A 17,626-nucleotide genomic window follows, 5' to 3' on the forward strand; every position below is an offset into this window, starting at 1 on the left:
CCCCTGTATGTTTAATTCCCAGTCCTGGCCACCTTGCAACCATGTCTCTGTAATGGCCACCAAATCATACCCATTTGTAATGATTTGTGCCGTCAACTCATTTACTTTACCTAATAATGCTGCGTGCATTTAGGTAGAGTGTTTTCATCCTAGTTTTTAAACCATGATTTTTAGTTTTTACCCCTCCTGCAGCCCTTTTATATTCAGTGGCCTTTTTTGTTTCTTGCCTTTGATTTCTCTGCCCTCCACTTTTACTCATCTCTTTTCTGTCTTTTTGTTTTGTCTCCTTTTTGTTTCCCTCTGTCTCCCTGTATTGGTTCCCATCCCCCTGCCATATTAGTTTAACTCCTCATCAACAGCACTAGCAAACACTCCCCCGAGGACATTGGTTCCGTTCCTGCCCAAGTGCAGACCGTCCGGTTTGTACTGGTCCCACCTCCCCCAGAACCTGTTCCAATGCCCCAGGAATTTGAATCCCTCCCTGCTGCACCACTGCTCAAGCCACGTATTCATCTGTGCTATCCTGCGATTCCTACTCTGACTAGCACGTGGCACTGGTAGCAATCCAGAGATTACTACTTTTGAGGTCCTACTTTTTAATTTAACTCCTAGTTCCTTAAATTCGTCTCGTAGGACCTTATCCCTTTTTTTACCTATGTCGTTGGTACCAATGTGCACCACGACAACTGGCTGTTCTCCCTCCCTTTTCAGAATGTCCTGCACTCGCTCGGAGACATCCTTGACCCTTGCACCAGGGAGGCAACATACCATCCTGGAGTCTCGATTGCGGCCGCAGAAACGCCTATCTATTCCCCTTATGATTGAATCCCCTATCACTATCGCTCTCCCACTCTTTTTTTTTATGCCCTCCTGTACAACAGAGCCAGCCACGGTGCCATGAACTTGGCTGCTGTTGCTCTCCCTTAATGAGTCATCTCCCTCAACAGCACTCAAAACAGTGTATCTGTTTTGCAGGGGGATGACCAGATGGGACCCCTGCACTACCTTCTTTGTACTACTCTTCCTGCTGGTCTTCCATTCCCTAGCTGGCTGTGGATCCTTCTCATGCGGTAAGACCAACTCACTATACGTGCCACTTATGTCATTCTCAGCATCGTGGATGCTCCAGAGTGAATCCACCCTCAGCTCCAATTCCGCAACGCGGTCCATCAGGAGATGGAGGCGGATACACTTCTTACACATGTAGTCGTGAGGGACACCGGAAGCGTTCTTGTGTTCCCACATGGCACAGGAGGAGCATATCACGTGACCGATCTCTCCTGCCATGACTTAACCCTTAGATACCCTTAAATTGGTAATAACAATGTTACAGTTTACTGACTGGTGAGTAGCTTTTCTTTTTCTTTTTATATCAATCACCAGCCAATCACATACCCCATTGGCTGTGACGTCACCTTACTGCAGTTGTACAGGGCTTTGGTGAGGCCTCACCTGGAATATTGTGTTCAGTTTTGGTCTCCTAATCTGAGGAAGGACGTTCTTGTTATTGAGGGAGTGCAGCGAAGGTTCACCAGACTGATTCCCGGGATGGCAGGACTTGCATATGAGGAGAGACTGGATGAACTGGGCCTTTATACATTGGAGTTTAGAAGGATGAGAGGAGATTTCATAGAAACATATAAGATTCTGACAGGACGGGACAGGTTTGATGCGGGTAGAATGTACCCGATGTTGGGGAAGTCCAGAACCAGGGGACATAGTCTTAGGATAAGGGGTAGGCCATTTAGGACTGAGATGAAGAGAAACTTCTTCACTCAGAGTTGTTAACCTGTGGAATTCCCTGCCGCAGAGAGTTGTTGATGCCAGTTCATTGGATATATTCAAGCGGGAGTTCGATATGGCCCTTACAGCTCAGGGGATCAAAGAGTATGGAGAGAAAGCAGGAAAGGGGTACTGAGGGAATGATCAGCCATGATCTTATTTCGAAGGCTCGAAGGACCGAATCGCCTACTCCTGCACCTATTTTCTATGTTTCTATACTGGAATGAGCTATTTTCCAATTATCTGGGGCTACACCTCTACTCAATGAGCTATATGGCCACAGGTCCCCTTTCCGCACACTCTTCCTTCAGAATTCTGGATGTATTCCATCCGGTTCTGTTGTCTTATGGGCCTTCAAACTGTATTGTTCAGCTCAGCTGCACTGTGACAGATTATTGACATATCCCTGGAACTCATTTGCTTTGCAGCTGATGTGTTAATGTGGTCAGTTTCATTTGTTTAAGTAACACATCACGAGGAGCTGTGGAATATCCTCTATGCAAGTAGCATATCTATAACTAATTCAGTGTTTTTGGACAGCTTAGTTTTGCAGCTGACCTTGATTTTCTCCAGCTGTAAGTGAGCTGTGCGCTCCATGTTATTATCGTTGCACAGATAACGATGCAGAAATATAAACTCACACATACAGTGTCACCCATTTGACTTCTATAACGAACTAGTTTTGTTTAAAATCATCTAATTCAATTCTTCTTTCAAAGAAGAGCAGGGGAGTTATCCCCGGTGTCCTGGCCAATATTTATCCCTCAATCAACTTAACAAAAAAAACAGATGATCTGGTCATTATCACATTGTTGTTTGTGGGAGTTTGCTGTGCGCAAATTGTCTGCTGCGTTTCCCATATTACAACAGTGACTACACTCCAAAAGTATTTCATTGGCTGTAAAGAGCTTTGAGACGTCCGGTGGTTGTGAAAGGCGCTATATAAATGCAAGTCCTTTCTTTCCCTTACAATTATTCTTGTGCAGAAAATACATTATAGATCCTGTTATTGTTCAGTGTACAGTCTAAATCTTTTTTCTTGATTAATTTTAATGAAATATAAGATGTTCCAGCAAAACTTTAAATATATATTTTTTAAATACACTGTTGCGTGACCGTGTAATTCATAAAACATTGCATGGGTTAATTCATCTAACCATAATTTTGCTGCAAAGTGCTTCAGGATGTGATACGGTGCTATTTAAACACAAGTTCCCTTTAAAGTTCAAAAACATGCAGCATAGAAGTATAATCGTGCAACTTTAGTAATTCCTGGAGTGAACAGCTCTTCATTAAATGTCAAGTGAATGTACTTTGTCTGTTTTGATGGCAGTTTCCACTTGGAATATCTCATCATTTATTTAACTCTCCCTATTATATCCTTCCTTTCTTTAGTGTCTGAGTTCCAGGGTGCGGTTAGAGAGGAGATTCCCTCTGGGGGCAATGTGCGAGTGGCCTCGTAAACCGAGCAGGAAGATTTCCTTTGGCCGCTTTGTGTTAATGACCTCGTAAACAGAGCACGAAGATTTGCTCTGGTCGCGATGTGTTAACGATATCGTAAACTGAGCAGGAAGATTTTCTTTGTTTGCTATGTGTTAGCGACATTGTAAACAGAGCATGAAGATTTGATCGAGTCGCTTCAAACAAAACCAAAAATGTTTGTAATTTTGCAAGAAATAGCAAACATTGGAAATCTTCCAACTATGTTTACAATACTGCTAAGACCCAGAAACCAGAGGCGGCCTTTCTCCAGCCCGCATTATTTTTATGATCAAAATTATAAATGTAAATGGGAAATCAGGACGCAAATGACATTTCGCCTGGGCGCGCGCCAGTAACGACCCCCACTAAATTCTACTGGTAGCGCCCCGCTCCGTTTTCACTTCGGACCCTAAATTGGGTATCGCCCTTGAATCTGCGCTGGGCGATGCCGATGACATGAATCGGGCAGCATGAGGCTCGCGGGGCGCTACTTAAAAGGGGAGTTTTCAGCCATGTTAGAAAAAAAATGTCGGTATTTTCCCGAGCATCCTGTTGGACGCTTTGAATGTGAGGTCCATGCCGTGATCTGTCAGCCCAGCATTCTGTTGACGGCACCCTGCACCCCAGTGGTCCAGGTAGGGCTCCGCAGAATTGTCAGCTTGGGCCCTTCCCTTTAATGAAGGGGAGAGCCCCTCCTACGCTGCAGCGCTATGCAGCCCAGTATGTAGCATGCGCCCCGCTCCTTCTGCTTCCACCCCGTTAGCACCCAGAGAGGAAGTGGGAATCACTGAATTTTTCCCCGTTAGTCTTGAAATTGTGAGACTTGGTACCAAGAGAACAGTCTTCCAGTTGTGGACGCAGAATCTTTAGGAACAAGGGATAACATTATACTTAAAAAGCCCATTCCTATTTGCTTTCTCGATCCCTTATCTTAAACTTATCTCATTGCCGATTGAATCAATTTTTACTATTTTCTTCAGTGGCCTTCCCAGCTAAATGTTCCATAAGTCTAAACAAAAGTTCTACCTGACACTCCTTATTTTTCCTTGCTTCCTATTAGGTTCCCTGCTTCTTAATTTGTGTTTCCTGCTATTGAACCCTTTGTCATTTTTCTCAGATTGACTTTGCCAATCCCCTTCATTATCTTGAAAACTTCAATTAGACTTCCTTGGAGTCTCCTTTTGAGAGCAAGTATCCTCAAAACAATCCATCTTCTGAATGTGGTGCATTGTTCCTCATTATACTGTAGATTGTCAAATATTATTACATTTCAATTAACATTTGCAAACTAATTTCATTTTCTCAAGTCTTTACATTTCTGTACACCCTCATAAGTGTTTAAATTCTTATAATATGGTCACTGGATTCAAGATAACCCTAACCTCGGCCTACTAACATCCAAATCATTACAGGTACTAAAGTAAAGTCTAGCCTCTGACTATATTGGCTGTTCAACAAACAAAGGAAGCAATCCTGCACAAACATGCATTTCTCATATTTCCTCTGCTGTTTACCAGTCGATACTTGAGTAATTGGAATCTCCCATGATGAACATTCTGTTTTTTTTACAAGCCTTCCTTATCTGTAGAAACATTGCCCTGTCTTTTCTCTCCTCCTGTCTAATGGATCTATAACATCTAATAATTACCCTCTTTTTCTTTCTATCCTTGACCTTAATCCATGCGGTTTCTGCTGCTTCATTCAAGGCACTTATTTATTTCTATGGATGCAATGTTTTCTCTCGACCATATTGCTACACAACTCTTCCACTGTTGTATTGTGCTTGTCCCTCTTATAGGCTTGTTTGATCTCAAAGTCAATGTACTGGTTCAACAGGACTCTATTGATCCAATTACTGTACACTTTTCCTTCAACAGGTATATTTCCAATTCCACAAACTTCTTTCAGATTCTTCTACAACTAGGGTAAAAATATTTAGCTTCCCCCGCCCCATGTACTCCTGTCTGGTTAAGATGCAGCCCATCACTCATTCAACACCCTGGTTTATCCTTAAAACAGTCTCCGCTAGCTATAAATCTAATGTCTTCTGACAGGCATCATCCACTCAATGGCTCATTAATTCCCACAGTTCTACTCATGAGCTGATTACCATGACCATAACCTGAAAAGCACAACTTTATATTCTTTTCCCACCCTGGAAAGATGCCGCAACCTAATTTTGATGAGCTTCCAACAATCTCTGGGTTACGTCTTATGAGAGTTTAGTTTTCCAAGAATGTATCTCCTTTTTCTGTTGAAGATGGAGCACGAAAATCAAAAGGGGCATTTATTTTTTGCTACATTTACTTAAGAAAAGAAAATAATAAAAAGTTGGATAACAGAAAAAAGAACATTTAAAAAGAAAAACCAAACAGAGTGTTATGGTAATGCAAGTTATTGTATTTGAGTTATTAAGAGTGTCTCTTATTTTAACCAACCTGAACTACATATTCGAAATTAGATTTAAACGGCTGTATTTTATTTAGTAAAATGAATCTTATGATTCAAGTTTCATAACGGCAAAAAATAAGAATATAATGGGCCAGATATTGTTGAAAAATTAACAGCGTGTTGATGTCACACCGTTATTAATGTGCAAATCGGCCAGCAAATTCAAGGAACTAAGAGTTGTGACTCTCCAGAATTTGCTTGCAGATTTACACTGCTCCGCTGTGTGCACAAACGCCATCTCACCCTTAGACTCCCCATTATTTTTGCTGGATTTGCACATTAATTGCCCATTAAACTCTCCACCGAAAGTCAAGTCTGGTAATTAAGAGCATGTGATAATTGTTCATGCAATGCCTCTGGCCCAGAAAGGGAACAATTAGAGTCTCATTCCTTCAGGTAGTGAACTGTTCTTAGAGATTTTAAATTTAAATTAAAAAAAATATATATCCTTTTGCTTTTTTATTTTATTTATTTTGCTATTTTTATTCCTTTTCTGTAACTGAGTTGACTAATTCATCCACTTTAATACACTCTCCATCTCTATTCCTCTATTTCTTTCTCAATCCTTAAATCTCACCGGTTAAGGAGATACACCGTTGATTCCGCCATTCACTGAGGTCCAAGATGCCCCGTTGCCTTTGCCATGCTGATACAAGCTCGCACTTCCAGCAAATTACAGAACAAAAAAATAATTCAAGCTGAAGGGTGCAGGGAAAAGCCCAATGACGTATGGCCCCTGCTCCAGCATGATCTGGCCCATGTAAATAACTGAGTAACACTGTAGTTTCTTATAATGATCCCATGCACAATTAGTTTTCGCACAACTGCTCCTTCGAGTCCAGAGTGTTCTTTGCTTGTCTCTAGTGTTGAAAGATCAAAAGAAAACCTGGAGTCAACAAGTTGTTGCAGTAAAACAGAGCGCAAGCTCTATGTGGGAATACGATCTTCCTTTAAACTTGTTTGACTTTACAAGCTTGGGCCCCTGGCATACTTACTGCTTCCCCCGGTGTGTCTGCTAAGTCTCTTAGCATTCCCAGTGTCCTCCGGTGTGCCTGCGAACTCTCTCCCCAGTCTGATGCTCAGACCTTCCAGTCTGCTGTGGTGTTTCTGCTGCTCTGCCTCCCCTGTGTACCTGTTCAGTGCCTCAACATGTCTGCTGATTTCCCTCATGTGTTTGCTTGGTGCCCTGGTACATAATGAAAGAGCACATCTCTTTAATCTCCTTGCCATCATTGTATTTCACTTTCAAACATAGGACAGAAGCAATGATCCCAGTGTCGGATAGATAGATTACAGGCATAAAATAAATCTATAAAAGGGAAACCTGTTTGAAATGTTTTGTTACTCGATAGATTAAGGGATTGAATAAAAACATGGCCATTGATGAAATAGGATTGACCTGGTAACGTCACTTGTGAGCAATGTTCAATCATAGCTTCAAAATTACTTTTTTTCATTAATTGGAATAGAAACGATTACTACAAGGGAGGGGAAGGTCTTTCAGTATTCCTTATTGAGTTTTAAAACATACCTGCCTGCCCCTCAGTGGTGTTTGACAACCAACCTGAAAATCCCCATTACACAAAATTGTTAGAGTAGAGACAAGTGCCCACGCAACCCAGAAAAAACAAACACCAGGAGCTATAGTCTAGCTGCATGACTGTCAACTTAGAATAATAAACTTAAGATTGCAGTTTAATGCCATTAATTCTTCAAGTTTATTATGCCTGACTTAGCTGTACAAGGGGATGTTGCACTTTATCAAGGAGGCTCCGAGGGTGTCCTTGAAACGTTTTTTCTGCCAACCTGGGACTCGCTTGCTGTGTAGCAGTTATGAGTAGAGAGCTTGCTTTGGGAGTCTTGTGTCCGGCATGGACACATATGGCCCGCTCAACGGAGCTGGTCGAGTGTGGTCAGTGCTTCAATGCTGAGGATGTTAGCCTGATCGAGAACACTGACGTTGGTGTGCCTGTCCTCCCAGGGGATTTGCAGGATCCTGCGGAATCAACATCCCCACCGACACCTGGGAGTCCCTGGCCAAAGACCACCCTAAGTGGAGGGAGAGCATGCAGAAAACAAGCGCAGGCAGCGGAAGGCGCGTGCGGCAAACCAGACTCCCCACCCATCCTTTCCTCTGTCCCACCTGCGACAGATATGTAATTCCTGAATTGGACTGTTCAGTCACCTGAGAACTCACTTTTGGAGTGGAAGCAAGTCTTCCTCGATTTCGAGGGACTGCCTATGATGATGAGCTGTACAAGGATCTAGAACTAGGAATCATTACCAATAATATCTAATTCTCTGCATCTGAAAAATAGATCCCTCGATTCCAGTGTGATTAAGTCAAAAGCTATAAAATATGAAAACCGTTTAGATATGGCATCAACATGTATCGTAGAAGGCAAAGCCACTTCGTGGTTGTGTACTTTGCACCGTTTACATTGCACTTACTCAACCAAACACCGTCATGGTCTCCAACAGAGCAATCTAACTGTTTCTGCTATGTGCCGGCATACACTCTATATTGTATTTAGTACCACTCCTCGTAGCAGTCACCTGCCACTGCACAGTGCAGCCTTGTTACAGTTAGCACCTTGCTGTCATGTTCTACTTGACTGATTCTCAAATAGCATGTTGCTATTACAAGTGAGAGTCTAATAAGAAAGTAAACATCGAAAAAAATATATAAAATAATTTTTTTAAAGCATTTTGGAAAGAATAAAACTAAATAAAAATTGATTACTTTAAAAAGAATTGAAGAAGCTCTGTTTATGATCTTGGCTTGTTGGTGCTTGCAACAATTGGCTAAAGGGAATGTATTTTTTAAGGTCTGAAATCTCTCAATTTTCTCCCCTGCACCCCTCAGGCTACCGAGAGGGAATGTGGGCTGTTCCTACAGGGAACCCATGTTGTTCTGAAGCATCTGATGAAATGTTCCTGTTGCTGGGGAGTTCCAGAACCAGGGGTCATAGTCTAAAAATAAGGGGTAAGCCATTTAGGACCGAGATGAGGAGAAACTTCTTCACTCAGAGAGCGGTTAACCTGTGGAATTCTCTACCGCAGAAAGTTGTTGAGGCCAGTTTGTTAGATATATTCAAAAAGGAGTTAGATATGGCCCTTACGGCCAAAGGGATCAAGGGGTTTGGAGAGAAAGCAGGAAAGGGGTACTGAGGTTGAATGATCAGCCATGATCTTATTGAATGGCAGTGCAGGCTTGAAGGGCCGAATGGCCAGCTCCTGCACCTAATTTCTATGTTTCTATGAGAAGTTCACAGCTGCAGCTTGAATGTGACTCCCTTCCCCCTCACACCACCATGGCAAAACCTCTGCATGGCTGGCCGGAGATTGGGAATACAAACCAGGAGAGAAGAATGGAAATTGAACCTGTTGCCCACCACTCTATGGGGTGACCCATCGGTAGTTCCAACTCACCGAGGAAAGCACTGACCTGCCAAACAAACAAAATCTGTCAACAAATCCGACCTACCACAAAATCTGATGTTGGTAATACCAACCTTAGTCATACTAATGCATCAGCAACATTTAGAGCAAGGGTAATCTTACAACAAGCTTCCATGGTCATTCTTTGTCTGGTACTAGCCCACAACATTGAATTCCATTTCACAACTTGCTCTGGTTGAACTTGAACTGCATATACCTGGATTTCTAGTCTAGTTGCTTACCTAACGTCATAAGCACTTTTTAAAAATAAAAGTCATTTTAATTTTTGAGTAAAGGAAATTAGTCTTGAACCACAATCTGTCTCTAAGTCTGCTGTGATTTAATTATTTTTACAGAACCGCTTCCCGAGCACTGCAGCATCACAATTCCAAAATATAATGCACATTCTCTAATTTTCTATCTTTTTAAAAATGGGTGTCCATCAATAAAATCAAAACCAAAACTAAACGACAATGAGGTGTTTTGAGAGAGTAAATGGGGAGAAAATCTTCCCTCTGGCGAGTGTGTCAATAACTAGAGGTCATAAATTCAAAATCATTGGAAAAAAATCTAGACGGGGGATGAGGAGAACTTTTTTCACTCCCGAGAGCTGTTGGGGTCTGGGAAATTCTACCTGAAAAAGTGATGGAAGTCGATTCTATAAAAAATTTTAAAAGGAAGTTGCACAGGTACTTGAGGATGAAGAATTTTCAGGGTTATGTGCAAAAGAGCGAGGGTGTGGGACTGAGCACCACTGTTTTTTCAAAGAGCCAGCGTAGAAACAACAACAATTTGTATTTATATAGCGCCTTTAAAGTAGTGAAACATCCCAAGGCGCTTCACACGAGTATTATGAGATTTAAAAAAATGACACCGAGCCGTATAAGCAGAAATTAGCGCAGGTGACCAAAAGCTTGGTCGAAGAGGTATGTTTTAAGGAGCGTCTTGAAGGAGCAAAGAGAGGCGGAGAGGTTTAGGCAGGGAATTCCAGAGCTTTAGGGCCTAGGCAACAGAAGGCACAACGGGCCAAATGGCCTCCTATGTTGTAAGTTTCTATGGGGCCAAGTTTCGGCCTGAGTTGCTCCTGTTTTTTTGGAGCAACTTGTTTAGAATGGAGTATCTTAGAAATTGCAATTATCGGCATTTAGTTTGCTCCAGTTCTAGTCAGTTAGAACAGTTTCAGTTTGGAACAGATTTTTTTTTTCAAAAGGGGGCGTGTCCGGCCACTTACGCCCGTTTTGAAAATTTAGGCAGTGAAAACATACTCCAAACTAACTTAGAATGGAGTAAGTGTAGATTTTTGTACGCTCAGAAAATCAGGCGTAGGTTACAAATCAGGCGTAGGGAATGGTGGGGCGGGGGGGTTTAAAGGGAAGTTTACAAACATTAAACACTTCAGTTTTACAAATAAAGAGCCATCATCAATAATAAATGATAAATACATCAATAAATCAAGCAATAAATCAATCAAAAAAAATTAATAAAAAATCAATAAATAAAACATTTTCTACTTACCGATTGCAGCACCGGGAGCCCTCCAACAGCGTGCTGGGACGGCCCTCCCAGTGTGTCTCTGTCAGTGTCTCTATCTCTCTGTCTGTGTGTGTGTGTGTGTGTGTGTGTGTGTGTGTGTCTCTCACTCTCTGTCTGTCAGTGTCTGTGTTTCTGACAGCGGGGGGAGGTGGAGGGGAGGGGAGAAGGGGAGGAGGAGGGGAGGGGAGGGGAGAAGGGGAGGAGGGAGGAAGGAAGAAGGAGACTGAACGGGCCGGGTTCAAGACTTCGGGCTGGATTTACAGGTAGGTGGCGTCGGGTTGGGGGGGGGGGAAGAGAGTCGCGGGGGGGGGGGGGTCGCGGGGGGAGTCGAGGGGGTGGGGGGAGTCGTGGAGGTCGGGAGGGGAGTCGCGGAGGTCGGGAGGAGGAGGGGGCGGGGGGGAGTCGCGGAGGTCGGCGGGAGGGGGCGGGGGGGAGTCGCGGAGGTCGGCGGGAGGGGGCGGGGGGGAGTCGCGGAGGTCGGCGGGAGGGGGCGGGGGGGAGTCGCGGAGGTCGGCGGGAGGGGGCGGGGGGGAGTCGCGGAGGTCGGCGGGAGGTCGGCGGGGGGGAGTCGCGGAGGTCGGCGGGGGGGAGTCGCGGAGGTCGGCGGGAGGGGGCGGGGGGGGAGAGTCGCGGAGGTCGGCGGGAGGGGGCGGGGGGGGAGTCGCGGAGGTCGGCGGGAGGGGGCGGGGGGGGAGTCGCGGAGGTCGGCGGGAGGGGGCGGGGAGGGGAGAGTCGCGGAGGTCGGCGGGAGGGGGCGGGGGGGAGTCGCGGGGGGGGGCGTCGCGGAGGTCGGCGGGGGGGGAGTCGCGGAGGTCGGCGGGAGGGGGCGGGGGGGGAGAGTCGCGGAGGTCGGCGGGAGGGGGCGGGGGGGGAGTCGCGGAGGTCGGCGGGAGGGGGCGGGGGGGGAGAGTCGCGGAGGTCGGCGGGAGGGGGCGGGGGGGGAGAGTCGCGGAGGTCGGGGGGCGGGGGCGGGGGGGGAGTCGCGGAGGTCGGCGGGAGGGGGCGGGGGGGGAGAGTCGCGGAGGTCGGCGGGAGGGGGCGGGGGGGAGTCGCGGAGGTCGGCGGGGGGAGTCGCGGAGGTCGGCGGGGGGGGAGTCGCGGAGGTCGGCGGGAGGGGGCGGGGGGGGAGAGTCGCGGAGGCCGGCGGGAGGGGGCGGGGGGGGAGTCGCGGAGGTCGGCGGGAGGGGGCGGGGAGGGGAGAGTCGCGGAGGTCGGCGGGAGGGGGCGGGGGGGGAGAGTCGCGGAGGTCAGGGGGCGGGGGCGGGGGGGGGAGAGTCGCGGAGGTCGGCGGGAGGGGGCGGGGGGGGAGAGTCGCGGAGGGGGGGCGGGAGGGGGCGGGGGGGGAGAGTCGCGGAGGGGGGCGGGGGGGGAGAGTCGCGGAGGTCGGCGGGAGGGGGCGGGGGGGGGGAGAGTCGCGGAGGTCGGCGGGAGGGGGCGGGGGGGGAGAGTCGCGGAGGTCGGCGGGAGAGTCGCGGAGGTCGGGCGGGGGGGGATGGGTGAAGGGGGAAGAGAGTCGTGGGGGGACGCGGAGGTCAGGTCGTCGGGGTGGGGGAGGGGGGAAGAGAGTCATGGAGGTCGGGTCGTCGGGTGGGGGGGTCGGGAGGGGGGAAGAGAGTCACGGAGGTCGGGGGGGGTCGCGGAGAGAGAGTCGGGTGGGAGGTGCAGCCTGATCCACGCAGCCCTAATAGGCCATTTGGCCAGGGCTCGGGGCTGCCTGCTTCGGGCCCCTCCCACAGTTTTGGGCGCCTGGAGCTACTGCACATGCGCGCCCACTGTAGCGCGCATGTGCAGAAGTCCCGGCACTGTTTTCAGCGCAGGGACCTGGCTCTGCCCCCTACAGTTCATGCTGCACCGCGCCCAGCTCCAGAGGACCTGCAGAGAATGGGTGTTTTTTTTAGGCACACTTTGTGGCGCGAAAAACGGGCCACAAAGTGCGCCGTTCTAGGCATGGCTCGAAACTTGGGCCCCATGATTCTATAAAATGGAGCCCCAGAAGTTAATTTTCAGTGAATTTTAAAAAACTCTCCAAATGGTCTTGTTTTGTTGGAGGAGGTTCAGTTTTACAGCAATGATTCCTGTCTGCTCAGTTGACTCTCATTCTGCTGTCGGTCAACTATATTGCGTTGCAATCATAAAAATTGATTTTGTTTTCTTAACTAGTTGCAACTATTAATAAATCTTTGCTTGCTCAGTGAACTTGAATGTGGCTGTTCTCTATACCTGGTCACTTGAGTGGTTGAGTATATGTCATACTCTTGTGGCAAATAGGCTGCATGTTGCACAGACCTACACTGCAAGCACCTAGTGATTATGCTTCCTCCTGAGAGAATCCGTCTGCAGCAACTATAATGGTTGATCGCCTGATTTACACAAGGAGTCAGACTGGACTGATCAGCAGGATTACAGTCGGCAGATGATCATGGTGCCTGTGTCATTTGTGTAGCCTTATGATCGGAATATAATTAAATACAATGAGATGTGCTTTAATTCATAACCAATTTGTTCATTGCTGTTGGGGCTTATTAAATATTTGTATCCTTGTGACATCAATGTCATTCAGCCAGACAGCACATTTGTCTGTTATTTTGCAGAACGACTGCTTCTGGTGCATTGGCAATGCTGCAGCTGTTGCCAATTAAAAATAGTCCGACGCCTTTCTTGTACTTGGGATACTCAGCACGAAAGGAACTGATGTTGGTTCATTGCCCACCTTCCATGACGATTCTTGCTGCGAGAGACTGGTGAACGACAAGGATGGATTTGACTTCAGATTGAAGGTGGCAGCTACGTGCAGTTTCCGTGATCCTTTCCCCAGCAGGTGACTGTTCCCAGACCTCTGCCAATGCCATTCTTTGAGCTGGGTTTTCAAAGCTATGTGCGAGTGGTCCAAGTTGTACCCCGTCTCTCGAAAGTAATCGCTGGCACTGCCTCTTCGACAGAATGGCCAGGATGAGGGTATCAGGAGCACAAATCTACATCTGCCACGACATTTCACAACAACAGTCACCAATGCAGAAATTAAAACGGTGGTATTGTTTAATTACTTGACCATCATTAGATCCGATAGACCGATCAATGTAAACAAACAATGAAGTATTGAAAAGATGATAGCGAGTGGTAGTAATGGCCTATCCTTTGGGTATTTACTTCAAGTAGTTTAAAGCAAGCCTCTGGATGGCAGCCATCAAGCCTCATTCAAGTCTTTGTGAAAACTGCTGCCACTCCACTGAATGGCAGGAGTGGGGGAAATTTATTTTTTAAAAACCCACTAATTTTACCTTTTCCAACTAGTCCAAGATAATTGGAAGAGTTTGTCTGGTCAGGTTGGCATAGTACAGGTTTCAATCATCCACCTGTATAAAATATCTAAGCAATATTAATAAAGAGGTTATGCTTGGTGATAAGGAATATCCGTGCTCTACAGCATGTTATTTACCAGTTTAACAGTACAATACCTTCAAATCAGTCCCACCCACCCCTTCCCTCAATGACTACCTGTCCCGCCTGTGGCTCTTGTATTGGACTGTTGAGCCACCAAAGAACTCACTTCAGGAGTGGAAGCAAGTCTTCCTTGATCCCGAGGGACTGCCGATGATGTTGATGATGATGATGATTAACTTCATTGTCATAAAAACATAGAAAATAGGTCCAGGAGTAGGCCATTCGGCCTGTCGAGCCTGCACCGCCATTCAATAAGATCATGGCTGATCATTCCCTCAGTACCCCTTTCCTGCTTTCTCTCCATACCCCTTGATCTGTTTAGCTGTAAGGGTCATATCTAATCCCTCTTCAATATATCCAATGAACTAGCATCAACAACGCTCTGCGACAGGGAATTCCACAGGTTAACAATTCTCTGAGTGGAGAAGTTTCTCCTCATCTCAGTCCTAAATGGCCTACCCCTTATCCTAAGACGATGTCCCCTGGTTCTGGACTTCCCCAACATCGGGAACATTCTTCCCGCATCTAACTTGTCCAGTCCCGTCAGAATCTTTTATGTTTCTATGAGATTCCCTCTCATCCTTCTAAACTCCAGTGAATAAATGCCCAGTTGATCCAGTCTCTCCTCATATGTCAGTCCAGCCATCCCTGGAATCAGTCTGGTAAACCTTCGCTGCACTCCCTCAATAGCAATAATGTCCTTCCTCAGATTAGGAGACCAAAACTGAACACAATATTCCAGGTGAGGCCTCACCAAGGCCCTGTACAATTGCAGTAAGACCTCCCTGCTCCTATACTCAAATCCCCTAGCTATGAAGGCCAACATACCATTTGCCTTCTTCACCGCCTGCTGTATCTGTATGCCAACTTTCAATGACTGATGAACCATGACCCCCCCCCCCCCACCCCCACCCCCCCAGGTCTTGTTGCACCTCCCCTTTTCCTAATCTGCCGCCATTCAGATAATATTCTGCCTTTGTGTTTTTGTCTCAAAATGGATACCCTCACATTTATCCACATTATACTGTATCTGCCATGCATTTGCCCACTCACCTAACCTGTCCAAATCACCCTGCAGCCTCTTAGCGTCCTCCTCACGGCTCACACCACCATTCAGTTTTGTATCATCTGCAAACTTGGAGATATTACGCTAAATTCCTTCATCTAAATCGTTAATGTATATTGTAAAGAGCTGGGGTCCCAGCACTGAGCTCTGCAGCAATCCACTAGTCACTGCCTGCCATTCTGAAAAGGACCCGTTTATCCCGACTCTCTGCTTCCTGTCGCCAACCAGTTCTCTATTCACATCAATACATTACCGCCAGCACCACGTGCTTTGATTTTGCACACCAATCTCTTGTGTGGGACCTTGTCAAAAGCCTTTTGAAAGTCCAAATACACCACATCCACTGGTTCTCCCTCGTTCACTCTGCTAGTTACATCCTCAAAAAATTCCAAAAGATTTGTCAAGTATGATTTCCCTTTCATAAATCCTTGCTGACTTGGACCGATCCTGTCACTGCTTTCCAAATGCGCTGCTATTTCATCCTTAATAATTGATTCCAACATTTTCCCCACTACTGATGTTAGGCTAACCGGTCTATAATTACCCATTTTCTCTCCCTCCTTTTTTAAAATGTGGTGTTATATTAGCTACCCTCCAGTCCATAGGAACTGATCCAGAGTCGATAGACTGTTGGAAAATGATCACCAATGCATGCACTATTTCTAGGGCCACTTCCTTAAGTACTCTGGGATGCAGACTATCAGGCCCCGGGGATTTATCGGCCTTCAATCCCATCAATTTCCCTAATACATTTTCACGCCTAATAAGGATATCCTTCAGTTCCTCCTTTTCACTAAACCTACCAGCCTTGGTCACGCTGGAGCCATGTCTCCGTGATGTCAATTACATCATATCCGTTAACTGCTATCTGCGCAGTTAATTCATCCACCTTATTCCGAATACTCCTTGCATTCAGGCACAGAGCCTTCAGGCTTGTCTTTTTAGCACACTTTGCCCCTTTAGAATTTTGCTGTAATGTGGCCCTTTTTTGTTTTTTCCTTTGGGTTTCTCTGCCCTCCACTTTTACTATTCTACTTTCTATCTTTTGCTTCTGCCTCCATTTTATTTCCCTTTGTCTCCCTGCATAGGTTCCCATCCCCCTGCCATGTTAGTTTAACTCCTCCCCAACAGTACTAACAAACACTCCCCCTCGGACATTGGCTCCGGTCCTGCCCAGGTGCAGACCGTTCAGTTTGTACTGGTCCCACCTCCCCCAGAACCGGTTCCAATGTCCCAGGAATTTGAATCCCTCCCTTGTGCATCTCTCCTCAAGTCACATATTCTTCTGAGCTCTCCTGTGATTCCTACTCTGACTAGTACGTGGCACTGGTAGCAATTTTGAGATTACTACTTTTGAGGTCCTACTTTTTAATTTAGCTCCTAGCTCCCTAAATTTGTCTCGTAGGACCTCATCCCATTTTTTACCTATATGCACCACGACAACTGGCTGTTCACCCTCCCTTTTCAGAATGTCTTGTACCCACTCCGAGACATCCTTGATCCTTGCACCAGGGAGGCAACATACCATCCTGAAGTCTCAGTTGCGGCCGCAGAAACGTCCATCAATTCCCCTTGCAATCGAATTCCCGATCACTATAGCTCTCCCACTCTTTTTCCTGCCCTCCTGTGCAGCAGACCTACACACGGTGCCATGAACTTGGCTGCTGCTGCTCTCCCCTGATGAGTCATCCCCCTCAACAGTACCCAAAGCGGTGTATCTGTTTTGCAGGGGAATGACCGCAGGCGACCCCTGCACTACTTTTCTTCCACTGCTCTTCCTGTTGGTCACCCATCCCCTATCTGGCTGTGTACCCTTTGCACGCAGGAAGACCAACTCGCTAAACATGCTATTCACGTCATTCTCAGCATCGTGAATGCTCCTGAGTGAATCCACCCGCAGTTCCAGTGCCGCAATGCGGTCTGTCAGGAGCTGCAGCGGGTACACTTCCCACATATATAGTTGTCAGGGACACTGGAAGCGTCCCTGACTTCCCACATAGTACAGGAGGAGCATAACACGTGTCCGAGCTCTCCTGCCATGTCTTAACCCTTAGATTAGCCTCCAGTCTCAACCATTTATGCAATTGGGAGAGCCGTTAATTAATCCTCTGTATACCTCTAATGTGTTAATATAAGGTGATACCGGTATCCCTTCCCAATTATTTGGCTTAGGGGGGTTTGTCTACTTGAAGTGCTATGTTTAGGTTGGATCAGTTGGATTAAATTACAGTTAGGCCCAATTTCTATTTTCATTTCTGAATATATTTTAATAGTTTGGTGTTTGACCTGCAGTGTTTGACTTCATTGCACCAATGATTGAAACTATATCTGGGCAGGAACCAATAGGACCAAAAACTCCTCAAATGACCCTCTCAATTATGCAACCTTTTATGTTAAACAGAAGAGTAAAGGGCACCACGTACACTTGTC

At 46.5% G+C, this 17,626-nt stretch overlaps 1 protein-coding gene across 3 annotated transcripts in view; it reads left to right on the forward strand.

The window, feature by feature from the left end:
- The window catches only part of sema6d (semaphorin 6D), a 277,313-nt gene that overhangs the window by 35,641 nt on the left and 224,046 nt on the right, over nucleotides 1–17,626 (forward strand). The window lies entirely within an intron of this gene.

The sequence above is a fragment of the Pristiophorus japonicus genome, chromosome 17 (assembly GCF_044704955.1).
Source record: "Pristiophorus japonicus isolate sPriJap1 chromosome 17, sPriJap1.hap1, whole genome shotgun sequence".
NCBI classification, from domain to species: domain Eukaryota; kingdom Metazoa; phylum Chordata; class Chondrichthyes; family Pristiophoridae; genus Pristiophorus; species Pristiophorus japonicus.